This window comes from Wyeomyia smithii, chromosome 2 (assembly GCF_029784165.1).
Source record: "Wyeomyia smithii strain HCP4-BCI-WySm-NY-G18 chromosome 2, ASM2978416v1, whole genome shotgun sequence".
In the NCBI taxonomy this organism is placed as follows: Eukaryota; Metazoa; Arthropoda; class Insecta; order Diptera; family Culicidae; genus Wyeomyia; species Wyeomyia smithii.
The window spans coordinates 247,757,828-247,775,585 of NC_073695.1; the positions used below are offsets into that span (position 1 = coordinate 247,757,828).

Here is a 17,758-nt window from a genome sequence, read left to right on the forward strand (position 1 = left end):
GAAGCCACAATCTAAAGGCCAAAATGCAATATATTAAATTTTCGGTACCTACTCAAAAATTGTGAAGTTTTTCTAAAATGAATATATGATGTGCGTTCTAAAACGAAGATTGAAATGGGGACGATATATTTTATCATTTTTGAGTAATGGAGAAAAACAACCTACGTGAAAATAATCCATTGGACTTTGAAGATTACCTCTCCCCAGTAGATTAATTGGATAAAACTACATGCTGGTACATGTCTCTTCTGAAAGAGATATTTTTCACTAAGCCTAAGTCACATCCTCCAGTTTTCGTTTATTTTATTATTATTATTATTATTACACAAACTGCCTGCTTTGCAAAATGTAAATGCTTTACAACTTTTCCAAAGACAACATTTTAATAGAAATTAAAACTTTGAGATACTGTTTTTCAAAAATTCAGCCATCTGAAACCGATACGCGCTATTAAAAATAAAAGTCGATTTAACCAATTTGGAATAAATTTACTCAGATGTTCCTATGGACTAAATGGATATTTTCATTATTTTGTAAAGAAAGTATTGATCTGTAGCTGAAAAATTGCGAGGTAAGGCTGATTTTCAATCTCGATATAAATTTTCATATCGTCAGCATAGATTGAAGTTTCGATCTGGTTAAGTAAAATTGTTGCATCATTAACGAACAAAATTAATAGTAATAGTAATGTGATCCTTGCGGAACTCCAGATGTTACCTTCATTGGATCAGAGAGATGATCTTTGAAACGGTAAACTTGTGTTCTGTTCGTTAAATAAGATTCAATCTATTTCACGAGTTGGTTGTTCGAACCAATGGGTTGCAGTTTGAAAATCAGCAATGTTATTTCGACTCTACCAAATAATTTACTTAAATCGGTATATAACGTTTCAACAGACATTGTTGCTTCTATTCATTGCAGCACGTGTGAAGTTAACTTATTCTAATAAATTAGTAGCTGTGAACCTTCCTTTGAAAAAAAAAAAACTGTTGGTTGATTTTATGATATTTTTCACCTGTTCAAAAATTAAATGTTTTGAGTCTTTTTTAATGATTTGTATCTCTTGAAAAACTTGTGTCAAACTGTGAAAAGAAATTTTATGTGCAGGCGGGGTCACTTAGATAATGAAATGGAGAAATCATGAATTTTTGTTGCATATTCAAAAATTCCAAGCAATATCGTCCCAAAACTGATGGTAAAACCAGTTCTATAACGCACTTCGTTCAACTACACACACTTTCTCTGTGACAACTGTACAACAGGAAAATGATTTTTTTTTTGTTTTCACTTTTGTGAAAGAGGGGAGAACCTGCCTGGTAAAGCGTTACAACCCATACGGAAAACTTTTAAGGTCTATACTAAATAACGGGTGGACGATAATATTCGTGCTTCGTGATTCAGGGGTTATTTACCTTTTAGTTTCCGAAATGTCGAAAAATTGTTCATTGCATTATCTTAAAGTACAACAGTTTGAGAACATTTTTACAAATTTTCGTAAAGATCTGAGCAATAAGGAAAAAATAAGAGCGATTTGCAGCGCGCCTTGCCACGGTCGCATAAGCTAAACTTGAAATTTTATACGCCGTAAACTCGGAATGGTGTTTCTCAATTACTCTGCCGTGTTTACGATTGCGGTGAAACTACTGAACCGTTTAAATGTTCGTTATTAAATTCCCCAGTCGTTGAACGATCGATTTTTGATACTTGGCCGAAATAAACGATTTAATTGCAATTTTCAGGGCTCAAAACATGTATTTTGCGGGAAAAACGATCCAGTTTGCACTGAAAATAAAATACTTATGAAAACCGATCGTTCAGATACCCGGCATATTTCTAAAATAATGAAATAATATGAGTTTTTTATTTTTAGTTGGGCTAATGCGTCGCTATTTTAAACACGGCAAACCTCTGCCAAAAAACAGCGTTTCGGAGAAACGGCCACTTCTCTCCAAATAATTGGCATTTCTTATGAACAAACGTGTTTTGTTGTTGTTGAATAACTAAACTTACAGAAAATTACTACTTTCATGCAATAAAAAGTTGCTACCCACTTTTTTTCGAGCAAAAACGTATATAGCTCCTTAATGGACGTTCTTCAATTGATGCATGGAATGAAAAAATTAAAAATTAAGAGAATAAAATAAAAACAAGAAAAATGAAAAACCCCAAAAATATAAGAAAAAATAGCATAAAAAACATAAAAGCAATCAAACAAAATAAAAAAAAATATTAGAAAAAAACAGTTCAAGGTCAAAAGTGCACAAATCAACATCCGGGTCGTTCCATCCGAAGTGTCCACACCATTTGGACACGACCATCGAGGATTTGGCTCAAAGTTAGGAAAAATATTCATCTAGGTTCACTCTGAAAAAAAAAAAACCCAATTTAGGTGTCGATCGGAATACCTACGCTCGGTGGCATCCCCTCTTTGTTGTAAAGTCACGCATTTTCTGTTCAAAATCTCTCTTTTTTTCTTACAATTCATACACGTAAGATGTCTGAAAAATACTAATAGACTGTTGCGAAAAAAAATACTAACATATGATTTTTGAATACGATAAACCAGGGAATCCAGAAAAAATATAAGTTTTGATCGGAAGTGTTGCCAGATTGATTTTTTTTGTTTGAAAACTAAATTCACATTTTCAGTGAATGTAACCATTTTTATCATACATTTGATAGTTTCATTGAGTTCCATGGAAAATTTCACATAGGAAACACTTACTGGTCTGAGGTAATGTGAGCCAATCTCGAGTTATAACATTTTAATGAAATCAGTTTAACATTTCTTAATTTGTTTTTCTTACAATTGAAAGACGTAAGACGCCCGAAAAATACTGGTAGGTGACTGCTGAAGAAAATGAACCAAGGAATCTAGAAAAAATATTATTTTTGACCGGAAGTGTTGCCAGATAGATCATTTTTCGGCAAATGCAGCTAATTTTATTTTAAATTTATTAGTTTCAACGTATTTCTCGGATTATCTTACGTAAGAAACACGTATCACCACGAAGTATTTATAAAATATTTCAGAGTTTAAAACTTTTTTCATAGAAATGTTATATTATATTGTATTTATTTATTGTTCTTTGCCTTCGAAATTTTCGTATAGACTGTTGCTTAAAATAAATGCCTAATTCTATTAACAAAAACATCTCTACTAATACAGAAATCGAAATAGTCGTAAACAGCGTTAAAAGTACGGATGCATGCACTAAATGGATTATTAAATCCATAGTTTGTCCTACTAGCTGGGAGCCAAAGTGCATCATGGTATCGAAGAGTACGAGATAGGACGTGGATGTTGATGCTTTGCAGTAAAGTTGGACAATTCATACGGCTAGTGAGAATGTCAAAAACGAACATTCGCTGTAGCTCAGGACGTCTGTCGGACAAAGTTTCTAAGCCAATCAATAGGCAGCGTGACGGGTACGGTGGCAAATCTGTAGGGTTGGCCCATGGAAGCTGACGAAGCGCGAATCGTATGAAATGCTTCTGTACTCGTTCTAACGTCAGACCATGCGAAATCTGATACGGTGTCCAGACCGGTGCTGCATATTCTGGGATACTTCGCACCAACGAGCAATACAGTGATTTGAGAGCATACACATCTGTGATGAATGCAGCGTGGCTACGGATAAATCCCAATACGGTAAACGCTTTGGTGGCAGTTGACGCAACATGCTCAACGAATCTTAGCTTGCTGTCCAATATTACACCTAAGTCCCGTATAGAATCTACCCGATCAAGAGCGATCGAACGAACTTGTAGTTAAATTCTACGGCTGTTTGGCGACGCGGGAATGAGATTATTTTACATTTCTTTATGTTCACGTTCATCCCATTTTCGTCACACCACGACAGGAGTTTGTCGATGTTAAGCTGCAGGGATGCACAATCCAGAACGGATGAAATTACTCGGAATATTTTAAGGTCGTCTGTGAAAAATAGCTTTCCTGATGACAAACGGAAAACGAAGTCGTTTATGTACGGGATAAAGATGAGAGGTCCGAGGATGCTCCCTTGTGGTACACCAGATGTGACATCGAATGTTACAGAGGCTTCAAGATCTACTTGGACAAAAGCTTTTCTTCCAGTAAGGTACGATCTCAGCCATTCAACTATCCAGCATGAGAAGCCCATATGTAGCAGTTTTTCGATTATTAGAGTGTGTGGGACCACATCAAAGGCCTTCGAAAAATCTACAGAAATAGCATCTACTTGGCAACGGGCTTCTACAGCAGGGAACAGTGTGTTGATATAATCCATCAAGTTGGTCGTAGTTGAATGACGCAATACAAAACCGTGCTGAAACTCGCTGATTATCGGCTTAGCGGCGTTGTTCAGGAAACCATGGACGATTGTTTCAAATACTTTGCTCAGACAGCCGAGTAACGATATTCCACGAAAGTTTTCAACTATTGCTTCGGGGTGATGTGTTTCTCACGTAAAATTTTCCAAGCAACACGATAAAAATATAAAATTAAAAACAAAATTAGCGGAATTTGCCAAAAAATACAAATTTAGTTTACAAATACAAAAATAATCTATCTGGCGACACTCCCGGTCGAAATTAATATTTTCTTTCGATTCCTTGGTTTATTTTCTTATAAAGTCACCTACAAGTACTTTTCGAACGCCTTGCGTCTAAAAATTGTAAGAAAAATTAAGTAAGTAACATAGAACGATTTTCGTAAAAATGTTATAGCTCGAGATTGGCTCAGATTACCTCGGGGTTCTAATTGTTTTTTTGTGTAAAATTTTCCAAGGAACACGATGAAACTTTCAAATTTAAGATGAAAAAGGCTAGATTTGCCGAAAACTGTAATTGTAAGAGAAAGAAAGAAGAGAAAAAAAAGAGGACAAAAAATGCGTGACTTTGCAACAAGGAGGGGTCTCACAAAGCGGAAGATAATACAATCGCCATTGTTTCCAAAATGAACCTAGATGAATAATTCCCCCAACTTTCCTAACTTTGAGGCAAATCCGTGATCGTCGATGCCAATTTAGTGCTTTTTCGTGGTCACTTCGCATGGAATGACCCGTAGGGTAAATGACCCAATAGTGGAGGAGCTAAGCACGAGTTATGCATGTTTAGCCATGTTTTGGCTAAGATAAACGAGTCTAGCTGGTACTTTTCATTATTTGCTGTTGAAATGGGCTCTACTTGATAGTTTTGCACCTTAAAATTGACTTTAAACACGTTTTGAGGCTTGAAATTAACAAAAATATGCTATACGCTTTTGCTCCAATAGTTGCGGTAGAGTTCCTATAGTTGCGAATGCGTGTTCCTATAGTTGCGGTATATAAAATATTCGTGTTTGCTTGGTTAAATGAAGGTTTTTAACTAGCTTGAAGTGGTTTTTAATTGTTTTAGTATTTATCATGTTGTTTTTAATCGGTCGACTAGTAGGTTGGCAAGTGAATACAAAAATGCACGAAGTTAACCAAGAGACGGATTATGCACCAACTTGATCAGATTTTGGCAGAATTCAGTGAGAGTTTGTGGGTATGTAGGTTTTATTAAACAAAACAATTTTGCATGCTTTTCATAACATTTCTCTAGACTAACATTTAAAAAGGGCTGAAGTTTTTGAGCAGTTTTTTTATAAATCTGTTGTTTGTATAAATCTGTATCTGGATATTGACTGATATTGAAAAAAGTTGTAAAGGAATGACTTTTAGAAAATTGCTTGAAATTTCATATAAAGATATTGGAAAATTGAATTTGAGATCCTACATGCATGAAAAATAAAAAGTGATTTAAACTTTGATTTTTTGGATAGTCAATTTACCTAAATCTTTTTTGAACGATTTAAAAAGTTTTTCTAACAAAAATTCAGTCATGTTTATGGAACATTTTCAACGTAAAACAATGTTGGACATAAAAAAGACTAATAGCGCTCATTTTGAAATGCTTAGATGAATTTTAGGCGACTAAAGTGTTTGTCTATAAACCTTGGTTTTTGGAAATCTAAGATAACAGTTTCCATATTAACTCACTTTTTTTTGTTCAAGTGAAACTTTAGACACTTTCCTAAACGTCTCTTTCTCTTGTGTTTCTCTTGAAAAAAGCTAAAGTCTATCACCTCTGCTTCGTACCATGTCTGCGCCTACATTTTCTACATTAGTGTTTACTAAAAGAGCCATCTAGTTTCTGACTGTACATACTGCGAAAGGCTCGCCAAAAGAATTACAAGACCATAAGCAGTGAGTAAGCATCTATTAAGAGGTCATGCATAAGTTACGTAGCATTTTAGGGCTGAGGGCGGCAGACTTTGTGCCCGATCATGTAAACGCGGGGGTAGGGGAAGGTGTGGTAATTTTTGAACCCAACCTTCCCCTTCCACAGTGATAAGTTACATAATTTAAGTATGTCCCCTAGTACCTACTTATCCTTAATATTCGCAATTAGTCCCACATAATCTTTTCTAATAAACGTAAATCAGAAATGCGGAACATACCGCAACTACAGGAGAACAGTATATCCTGTGATCCAATAGTGGAAGAAGTAATTTATAGATAATATGATCACCAATCAACGAACTTCACCTGTGAAACAGTTTCTATAATAATCTACTATCTGGAAAAATAATTATATGAGCATTAATCGTACTAAAAACACACACATATCTTAAAAACTTTGTGGACAAAATAAGAAAATAGGTAGTGAAGGGTGCCTTCCAGGTAAGTTTCTGGAAAATACAGTTTTTTCCAGTAGTTTGGATATTTTCAGTACATATTGATATAGTAACGTATGTACTCATGTTTAATCTATTGTTTCTTCAACATGTAGCATAAGCAATTCACCTCTAATTAATTTAAACGATGAATTTAAAAGCGATACCGCAACTATTGGTGTTACCACAACTATTGGATCATCTACCCTACACCGTTCGAAATTTTTCTTTACGTTTGACTGCTATTAGTTAAAAATAACAGGAGGGTTGTGTGCAAAGCCACGACCGCAAGGTTGAAGTAGAATACTTTTACAAGAAAGATAACCCGGCTGCTTGCGTGTCGGTCATTTTTTCTAGTAAATAAACGTTGACTTATCAGATCAATCGAATTTTGCGCTTCAACAAGAATTGACCATTTTCAATAATATAGTAAATTGCTTTTCATGGTTGGGGCTTGACAATTTTTAAATTTTGAGATGAAATTTTTTCGGATATCGTGCTCATGACTGAAGGAACAGATAATTCAGTACGTTCTAAGACACGGAAGTAAAGTAAAATTTATAACTTTTACAAATTTAAAAATATAAATTAGCTCAATAGAAAACATTAACGCTTTAATCGTTAGGTTTTTATTTCATCCTGAAAAGGACAATTTGTTGTTCAATTTAGTATCGGATAAGATGCCGATTATATCTTTGCGTTATCACTGACAGTGCGAAGAAAGTATTCGTTGTGATAAAGTAAACAGTGAAATGCTGATATAACACTCAAAACTAGACGGCTCACGTGTTGTCAAAATGAGTCGACTTTTCATTGCATGCATTTACTAGTGCCCACTATCGCACAGAGACTGCATTTCACTAAAGTGCCTCACTGCATCAGCCGCTATTGATGCTGAGATCCGCTGCAACTAGTGCGCTATCCATAGCCATGCCACAGTTGTGGCCGCTATACGCTGCCATTGGTATCCGCTGTCCCTGCATCAGCCGGCCCAGCTGCTATCGTTGTTGGGATCTGCTGCAAATAGTGCGCTATCCATTGCTACGCCACAGCTGTGGCCGCTATTCGCTATCGCTGGTATCCACTGCACTGCTAGTGCTGCTGCTAAGGGAGGACGACTGCTGTTGTCGCTGTCTAGAACTATTATGAGCGGCTTCGACTAAATCAGGCTCTTATATAGGGAAAAACTTGTCGATAGGAGTAAGAAATCATCGATAACTATCGATAGCCATATCAGTCGATATTTCCCATCCTTGCTCCTATACTAATAAAGAGCACATTTCAAATTGCAAGGTCTATGTTTCTGTCGACTGTGCTTGGGAAGCAATCATGTTAACGTCATCATGTTGCTTTTAAATTTTGATTATGCGAAAAATTGAATTTTATGTAGATAATGAAAGTTCCGGAGGACAACTGCTCCTGTCGCTGTCCAGAACTATTATGAGCAGCTTCGGCTAAAACAGGCTCTTATATAGGCCAAATAGCATGTTTTAAATGGCAAGGTATATGATTCTGTCGACCGTGCTTGGGAAGCAATCATATAACGACCAATCAGAGGTTGAATTTTTCGTTTTGACAAGGATTGACTATTTTCAATAGTACAATAGTGTGCATAATAAAATTACAATTATCTTCTTTTGGGAAGAATCTTAGAAGATTTTCCAATCTATCACTGCAACGACGAAGGAAATCCATCGAATACTAACCGATTTATTAGCATTTGAAATTGGACATATTTTTCACTTTTTTCGGTTTTAGATTTTCATTTCACATCCCTATGTAGCCGAACTTCCTGAGAGAAGTATTCTGCTTCAAAAATATGTACATACATTATTTGTTTCTGTGAGAAATGCGTTTTCTGACTTCAATGAGGTTAGTCAAAAATAAAACTGTTATTATTATGTATGTTGTACTTTTGGCTGAGCAGTCACAAGAAAAGTAGAACCGCTTTTTTATACTGTCCGACGTTTCATCACTGATCAGTGACATCTTCGGGAAAAATTGTGGGGATTTATTTCCGATCAGAGGCTTTTAACATAATAGCCTGGTGAACAAATGAATATCGTCTAGCAAATTTTCTATGACTATTGTGTCTGTGACTTTCAAGCTTATCGTCAACACTGATTGCGGAGATTTTGGGTACATTTTATAGTTTTGATATTAAAAAAATCTGTTGAATTATTTCAACCCGCAATATTTCAAACTAACTTACAAATTCATTAATTTATTGCGTTTAAGGGAACAGGTGAAAACTTTACATGTGGCTGTAACGACAAATTGTTATAGCAAATTTCATAATTTCACTGGATCAGTGCCAACCTACCCTAGAATAAAAAATAATATTGCGACTTACGACGCAAGTAAGAAAGAAATATCAGATAGTTGTACACGACCTAAGCCAAGGCGGTAGTGTGCTGAAGCTGACAAATTTTACGGTGCGCTTCGGAGGTGTTGGCAGCTCAATACTGGGTCTAAACCAAACGAATAGAAATGGGTTTTGACAGCAGTTAGGTTGGCTCCAGGTCCAAACTAGGTGAACTCTGGGAATAAACAAAATCGCTACTAGATAGTCGTACTCTCGTAATATGTGCGAAATATATGACAGTGTGTTTAATTACTCGACAGGAGAAAAATTTTATTATTTTTTCAGTAACAAATTTGTTACCTAATGAAGAATTTATCGTTATTCCTTCTAAAGTAACAAGGAAAAAATCGGTGTACGCTGCCTTTTATAATCAAAAATTTTACGAAAAAGTTGGATCATGCAGAAAATGGAACGGTAACCAGCATAACACATTTTATGTATTGTACCAGCCACGGATGTCCCAGATGGCCTTGAGGTACGATGCTGGCCCAACAAACCAGTCGTCGTAGGTTCGAGTCTTGGCTCGAGAGAGATTGTTAATATCAATAGGATCGTAGCGCTAGCCCCGCAATTGTCCTTTACACTAAACAGTCGGCTGCAAAGTCTGTGTATAAATTAACAATGGGTCAAGTTCCGAATCGGAATGTAGTTTCAATGCTTTGCTTTAGCAGCCGTGGTTTACGAATCAACATTAATATGATAAATTGATGATTCTTGTCACTCCCTTTAGCATTTTCTCTTTGTATAAGAAAATAAATCAGGCGTGGAACTCATCACAAGTGATTGATTTTATTATTCATTTGCGTTATTTTAGTAACTGTTCTCGTTACTACAAATCTCTCATCAAATCTGTGTTTCTCCCAGGAATCCAATTGTAGAAGAGGAATCAACAACAAGGAATCCAGAAGCCTCCTGAAGGATGAAGAAAAGTTGTATTTAGCGTTTTACATTATTTTCTCCTTTTCAATAATTCTTTATTTATTCGTTTGTCGATTGTTACCCCATTTTTAGATGTTTTCCAGAAATTGGAAGATGCCACTTTAGATTCTAAAATGGCGCCTGGAATCGATTCTCGGGCTTTTGGTACATTGTGGCTCCGAGACTACCCTTAAAGAGTGCTATTTGGTCATTTTTGTATGTATGGAAGTGGCCACCTTGGATTCCAAATTGCGTCTGCGATCGATTTCCGCATTTTGGGTATCATTCGGGTTCCAGAAATATCCATGTTGAGTAGTATTTGATCATTTTCAAAGAGTTGAAGCCGCCATCTTGTATTTCGAAACGGCGCACAGTGGGACCAAACTGAAAAAAGACGGACAAAAGTCTTTTTCGACGTTTTAGCATATAGGTCTTCAGAGAAGTTTTCTAATATGCAATTTTAAGCATTCTAAGATATTCGTTGAAAATGTTATTAAGGGGGTATTCAGTCAAAATATAAGCAAAAACATCTAGTTGCAAGATATCAAATTTAGGTCTTCAGTTGTAGAACTATAAAATTTATGAATTTTTCTCGAAGACACTAAGTATCTATATTGTAAAACCATTGAGCTATAGTTAAATTTCTGTCAACACCCCCTTAAAATCAATTTATTGAGTTTTTTGAGTTTGTATCGCATTTAATCGAGTTGACATATTCTACAAAGTTGTTGATGTCATCAAAATACACAACTTTTCTCAAGACTTCAGTATCGTATATCGAATTGTTTGCTCAGAAAATTAATTTTGAGTCAAAATTTTACTCATTTTTCAATTAATATATCTCAATGAGTGGCACTTTGTGGCAGCCAAAATTAGCATAATTAATTCAGTCGTTGTATACACTAGAAGTGTACGAAAAATCATGGCCGGGTATGATCGGGTATTATGGTTTTCCTAGCAATCTTTTCGGTCATACCAATCACATTTCTGATGACCTTGTATACGGATTTCAAACTAGCTCGACCAAATGTTGGCAGCAATCTCTCAGAATTCATTATAACTTTGTAAGTATGCAAGCCTACCTAAACGAAGCAACTTTGCAAACTTTTTATCGATAATTTATTTAGACTAACTGTTTAAAAGGTCTTAACATTTTATGTCTTTTGTATAATAAGATATATCTAAATAATGAAGAGAAATAGAGAAAAGTTTTTGGGAAACTGTCTGAATTTTCATTAAAAAATATTGGAAAAATTGAGTTTGAGATCGTACACTAAAAGAAGTTAATCTTAAAAACAAAAAGTGATTTGAGAAGAAAAAGGCCGTCACGAATTTTTTAACACATCGTTTTTATATAGAATTTTTTTTAAATAGGCACTTTTAAGAAAAAACAACTTTTTCTAACAATTTTTTCGTGTCCATGGAATGTTTTCAACATGAAACAATGTTGGTCATATTTTTTTTGTTAGAAACGCGTTTTTCCTTTAAAGTGACCTTTTTAAAATGCTCAGAAAATTATTGATAGCTAAATTTTTTATATGAAAATTAAAGTTCTAAGAAATCAGAGCTGATCTGTTTTTTTCAAATAACTTCTTTGTTTTTTCAGAACCAGTTTTTCAGTGTGTTGATTTTTGAATTTTTAATAAAAATTCAGGCAATTCCCTGTAAGTTCTCTTGATAAGTTTTCTCTATATCTTACAATTATTAAGATATATCCATTATAAAAAAGCTTTTAATTTTCATATCTTTGCATATATCAATGTAAAGTAAATTGCTAACTAGATTAGTTTAGAAAGGCTTACACATCCACAAAGTTTCATGGAATTCTAAGAGACTGCTGCCAACCTCTGGTTGAGTTAGTGTGAAATCGGTATACAAGGTCATCAAAAATTTGATTAGTATGATCGAAAACATTGCTGGGAAAACCATAATACCCGATCATACCCGGCCATGATTTTTCGTACACTTCTAGTGTATACAACGACTGATTAAATTATGCTAATTTTGGCTGGCACAAAGTGCCACTCATTGAGATATATTAATTGAAAAATGAATAAAATTTCGACTCAAAATTAATTTTCTGAGCAAACAATTCGATATACGATATTGAAGTCTTGAGAAAATTTGTGTATTTTGATGACATCAACAACTTTGTAGAATATTTCAACTCGATTAAATGCGATTCAAACTCAAGAAACTCAATAAATTGATTTTAAGGGGGTGTTGACAGAAATTTAACTATAGTTCAATGGTTTGACAATATAGACCGAGAAAAATTCATAAATTTTATAGTTCTACAACTTTGCTGAAGACCTAAATTTGATATCTTGCAACTAGATGTTGTTGCTTTTATTTTGACTGAATACCCCCTTAATAACATTTTCAACGAATATCTTAAAATATTTGAAATTGCATATTAGAAAACTTCTCTGAAGACACCTATATGCTAAAACGTCGAAAAAGACTTATGTCCGTCTTTTTTTAGTTTGGTCCCACTGTGCGGCGTCTGGATTCGGTCTCTGGGTATCATTTCGATTTTGGAATGACTGTTTTTGGCTTGTTTCTAGGAACAATAATTTGTTCTTTTGGATTTCAGGTTTCTGGGCATAACCTTGCTGCCAGAGATACCCGAACTGGGCCGTATTCTATCATTTAAGGCTGTTTTCCGAAAACTGGGAGTCGTAGTCTCTTCGGTTTTGGCGCATCATTTTGGTTCCGGAAATAATCATATTGGTTAGTATTTTGCCATTTTTGGTTGTTTTCCAGAAACCGAAAGTCGCCGTCTTGAATGATAAAATGTCGACGGAAGTTGTTTTCTGGTATATGATCATCACCTCGGTTCCATGAATAATCCATATTGGGTGTTATTTGGTCATTTCTTGTTGGAAATCATCATCTAGATATCAAAATGACATGTGGAGTCGATTTTCGACCTATGGGCATTATCTTGATTTCCGAAATACCCCTATTGGCTTAATACAATTTTAAGCTGTTTTTCAGAAATTGGAAGTTGTCATCTTGGACTTAAAAATGGCATCTGGAGTCGATTTGCGGCCTCTAGATATCATCCATGTTTCAAAAATATTCACTTTGGTATCTCCGGTTGTCAATAGTACGATAGTTAGTGTAATAAAATCACAAGTTTACGCATTTTGATGGATGCGTAGCTAATTTTCAACACATTGTTTCAAGAATAAAGGAAATTCGTTGAAAACCCGACTAAGTTATAAACATTTGGAATTGTACAATTTTCGTAATGCACTCGATGTTTATATTTTAATTTCACATTTTCCCTCAGAGTGTTGCGTAAGAACTTATTCCACGTCAAAAAAGGTCTTCAAAATTTCAAAACATTTTGCTCATTTATATCCATGACCTAGAATGGCTACAAAAAACACTAAAGTCTATTTTTTCACTGCAAGCTTTTTTTATATGTATGACTAACTTTTAAATTATTATATGAATTACTATGAGAAAAATCAAAATTAAAAAAAGTTGTTTTGAAAAACAAGCTTTAAATTTTTGCCTACCAGAATATTTTCAAGATTTCAAACGAGTCACCAAACTTAATTTTTTTACTAGAATCTAAAAAACTGCGCCAATGCAATGGCAGGATGAATTGGCATGAAATCCCTCCCAAGTGTAGCGAGGTTTGAAGAACCATATCACAAAGTGGCAGAAAGAAGACTGCCGGCGCTGTTGGCACGCGTAAGCAACGCGATGCACGTCTACCTTCGTTTTCCGACATTGGGACGGGTGCCGTTGCTCCGGAACGGCTGGCTGCCTAAAGGTGGGCACTAAATCCTGCGCTTTAGTGTCTCACGATAGCTGTCTGTTTGCCACGGTCGGTTGAGGCACAAGATATACTTCTATAATGTGCTCATATCCTTGAGGTGTATGCGTGAGAAATGATCCCAACGCCGGTTTCGGTTTCCCCTGATTTGGCGCCAGTGCCAGTATCATCAGGTACTTATATTACTTTTCACGCTTAGTGCACAACGCTCGGTGCGTGCCTGGCCGACCCGGGGCGATGTTAGCACAGCACCAGAACGCACCGAATGAGGATGTTTACCAGTACTAGGGAAATTGAAGCGAAGTGAAATGGGAAAATGGCAGTCCGTCAAAACAGGCACTTCAACAGCTAGCGAAGCAAACTAGGGCACACGGTATGCATTTTATATACTCTTGTTGGGGGAGTTTGGACAAAATACCGTAGACAAAGCTCGGGAAATTGTGATGTTGAAATGGAACACAAACACGCGGCGATTGTTTTCTGCCGGTGCAGATTTTTCTAACACTGAAATATTGGTCGTCTGTTACAAAATGCGGTACGCAAAAAATTTAAACATTTGACCTTCTACGCAACATAAAATAAGTTTTCCAAGCATTAATGGAGACCAACATAATTGGAAGGTATTCATACATTAAGTTAGCTTTCACAGCAAATGAAATTCAATTCATGCTGAAATACATGGTACATACAGGAAAAACTAGTTTCCGCCTAACAAGTTCTTCGAAAGAATGGCAGAAAAATATTTCGAATCGAAATTTATCGTTTTTACTTCTGACAGCCTATTTTTTCTTTCTAACGATGATAATCGCGTTTCAAGGAAAAAAAACTATTCACAGTTGCTACCACCCTTCTGTATGCCCCTTCGCAGCCCATTCAAACCCCATTCGGTTGAAGTCAAACAAAGTTAACTCCTTGAAAATAAATCAACAAGTTTACTCAACAATGTAACAAAGAAAAGTTAGTAAGAACAGCAACAGCACTCGGGATGAAAAGGTGGGAAGAATCGACCCACAAAACACATTACAGAACACGGTGCGAACAAGAGAATTCAATTCAACAGTTTTGTTTCGGTCTCCCCCATCTGTCCTTCCGACCTCCCGTCGTCGTTAACCGGAGTGTCGGTCCGAGTTCAGGAGACTAGGGAATGGGGAACATGTACATCCAACAGCGAGACTGGAAAAATCCAGAAAGACACACACACACACATACAAACTACGATGGGGTAAATTAAACATATGTTCTACAAGAAGCTTTCACCTGCTAAATTAGATTGATAAATCACGACAGTGAAATTCCAAGTAGCCCTGCAGCGAATCAAATGTTCTGAGGTCAAACTCCGAATAATCCATTTTTGTCTGCTCTTATTTTCAGATTTTTGACCTCCGAAGCCGAAGCTGAAAAGCTGTTGGACTTATCAATTCACCATCCCACCAGCAGTGCTGAACATCACCTTTAACAACATATCACTCCAATGCGAGAAAAACCCTTTAATCCGCTCTCTACCAAGAAGCATCCCCCGAACGAATCATTTTTTTAATGAATTTTGTAAATAATTTAACGAATAGGATTACCCGCAATTTGAATAACGTAATTTTTCCACCCATTTTCCGTTAACCCCCTCGCCGCCTCCGCCAAAATTAATCACTCCCCCATCCAACGCGCGACATCGAGCTGATAATGCTCGCCACATAATTCCGCTTCATTGACTTCCGAACCGGCTCGCGGCCAATTCATCCGATTCAATCAGCGCCCGGCGAGCTTTGAAGTTAGCAAGTTATTGCCAATTTGAATGCGCGCAAGCCAGCGGCAAAATTGATTGCTTTTTCCGCTCTGTTGTAAATAATGCATCACTTTTCATAATCTACTCTGAACCAGATCGGTTTGATTATTCTTGCCTAACTTTTTTTTTTAATTATGTTACTGCAGGTAGGTTAAATTGACGTTTATTTTGTGTCCTTCTTCATCTCGTTTGAATTTAATTTTCGGAGCACAACAGATTGTTCGAAACCGTGTTCGCAATACTCAAATCGTCCGTAAGATTAGAGTTTAGTATTTGCCCTCTAACCGCAGTAGTTTTAGTGTAGCTTTAAGAAAACATTGGGTGTACTGTACTCGAATAATGTTCCAATCTTCACTATCCTACAATTTACCTCTCTAGATGCTTTCACTGTACTTTTTCCCTGTTGTAAATATTTGCTTCGTTTCGTGTAATTTGTAATTTTATACTGTTAGCTTAGGAATTGATGCGAAGAAAAGATTTATGTGCTTTTTGGTTTTAATCAAAAATTATAAAAGTCTGGTTTAAAATAAATTGTTTTTAAATATGATGATACATTGATGTGTGAAAGAAACAATCCCGCTACACATTTATGTTTAACTGTTGGGGCGCAACTAAGCCCAGAGACCTCAAAAGGACACCGGACGAACCGAGAGTCACCACCTTGATGTTTAGAATGGCGTGTGAAATTGATTTCCGGTCTATATAAATCATCCCGATTCCGGAGACAACCATCTTGGGTGGTGTTCGGCAGTTTTTTATTTCTTCTAGCTGTTTTCCTAAAACCGGAAGTCGTCATCTCGAAGTTCAAAATGGCATCTACAGTTGGTTTCCGGTCTCTGGGCACCATCCTGATTCCGGAAATACTAATATTATAATAGAGGTCTTCACATCGAGCTCGTATACGAATACCCAGCCGTAAACTGTGTATCTTCCATTACTCGTCATGGAGGTGAGTATTTTTACGGCTGGGTATTTGTTTACGAGCTCGACATGAATACCCATAATATATTAATTCCAATATTCGAAACTGCTCAGACGGGGACATAATTATATGGGATAAAAGCGATGGTGTTATTTTTTCGCTCCCATGCACTTTTTGTGATCCTCATGGGTCCTATAACAACTGTGTAACTTTTCAGATCGATCGGTGAAACTATATTTTTGCGATTTTTCAAGTTTCCATACGATTTTACATGGGAAAATCCGCTTTCGCAAAACTTAGTCTCCAGAAATGGCCAGTTGCCTTCTAAAAACATATCAATACATGATATTGGTAGGAAAATTTCCTGGAAAAAACTGTTCTGAAGACAGTAAGGGGCTACGATGCTTGTATAAAAAGTTATTTTCCTCAAAGTAATTAAATATCTGACAAACGGCTCATCATTGAATTTTTCTAGCAATTCTACTGTTGTTATAGGACCCATAAGGAACACGAAAAAGTGCATGGGAGCTAACATTTATTTTTTGTCCTACCCACTGCTCATATGAGGTGGTATTTAGTCAATTTTATTTGGGCTGCCTCAAAGTCAAACAAACACCGACCGGTCAACATGCCCATCTGAACTCAACCTTATGTATTTGTGCTCGCCACTCTGCTTCCGTGATCCACAAGGACAGAGTGAATGAGCGTAATAATTTATCTGGTTTCCATGCAGTCCATGCTGAAGTAAGTTCAGTAACTTTTTTCGGGACACTTGGGCGTTTGAACACATTTTTTTCTACATCAACCCATCGCAGGGAAAAGCTTGTTTCAGTAACAAGAACAGTACTGAAAAGAGTCATTGACACACATTGGAGTGCTAGAGGAGACACTGTCAGAGTGGTGAACCATTTTAATTGAGAATTTAGATGTTCTAGATGCAGGATGTCTTTTGATAGTCATTCGGTCTTCAACGTTCATTGCGTTTCTTGGTTTTTAGGCTCCAATTCTAGTTGAAACCAACGATACTCAGAAATACTTGCAGCAAAAGGGTCTGAATATACAGGAGTGTGCTAACAAGTTTATGGCATTACATAAATTTTTGACCGATATGCAAGAAGAAATTGTGGAAGTGGTCTTAATTACGCAGAAGAAAAGTCTCCAGAACTAGAAATTGACCAAGAACCCCAAAAAGCTGTTCGTCGAAAAAAGAGAATGCCAGGTGAAGGAGCTGCAGACACTGGACTAACGGGTGACAACTAAAAATCTGGAATTTTTTTGGGGTTTTTTGACACCACAACAAC

At 36.2% G+C, this 17,758-nt stretch overlaps 1 protein-coding gene across 5 annotated transcripts in view; it reads left to right on the forward strand.

Moving 5' to 3' along the window:
* LOC129722561 (mucin-2) overlaps positions 1-16,079 on the forward strand; it is a 381,740-nt gene extending 365,661 nt beyond the window's left edge. For all 5 annotated transcript variants that reach the window (XM_055676131.1, XM_055676129.1, XM_055676132.1 and 2 more), the window contains one exon: positions 15,127-16,079. The gene's annotated coding sequence lies outside the window, so the exon portion shown is untranslated. The remainder of the gene's footprint in view (positions 1-15,126) is intronic.
* The last annotated feature ends 1,679 nt before the right edge of the window (positions 16,080-17,758 follow it).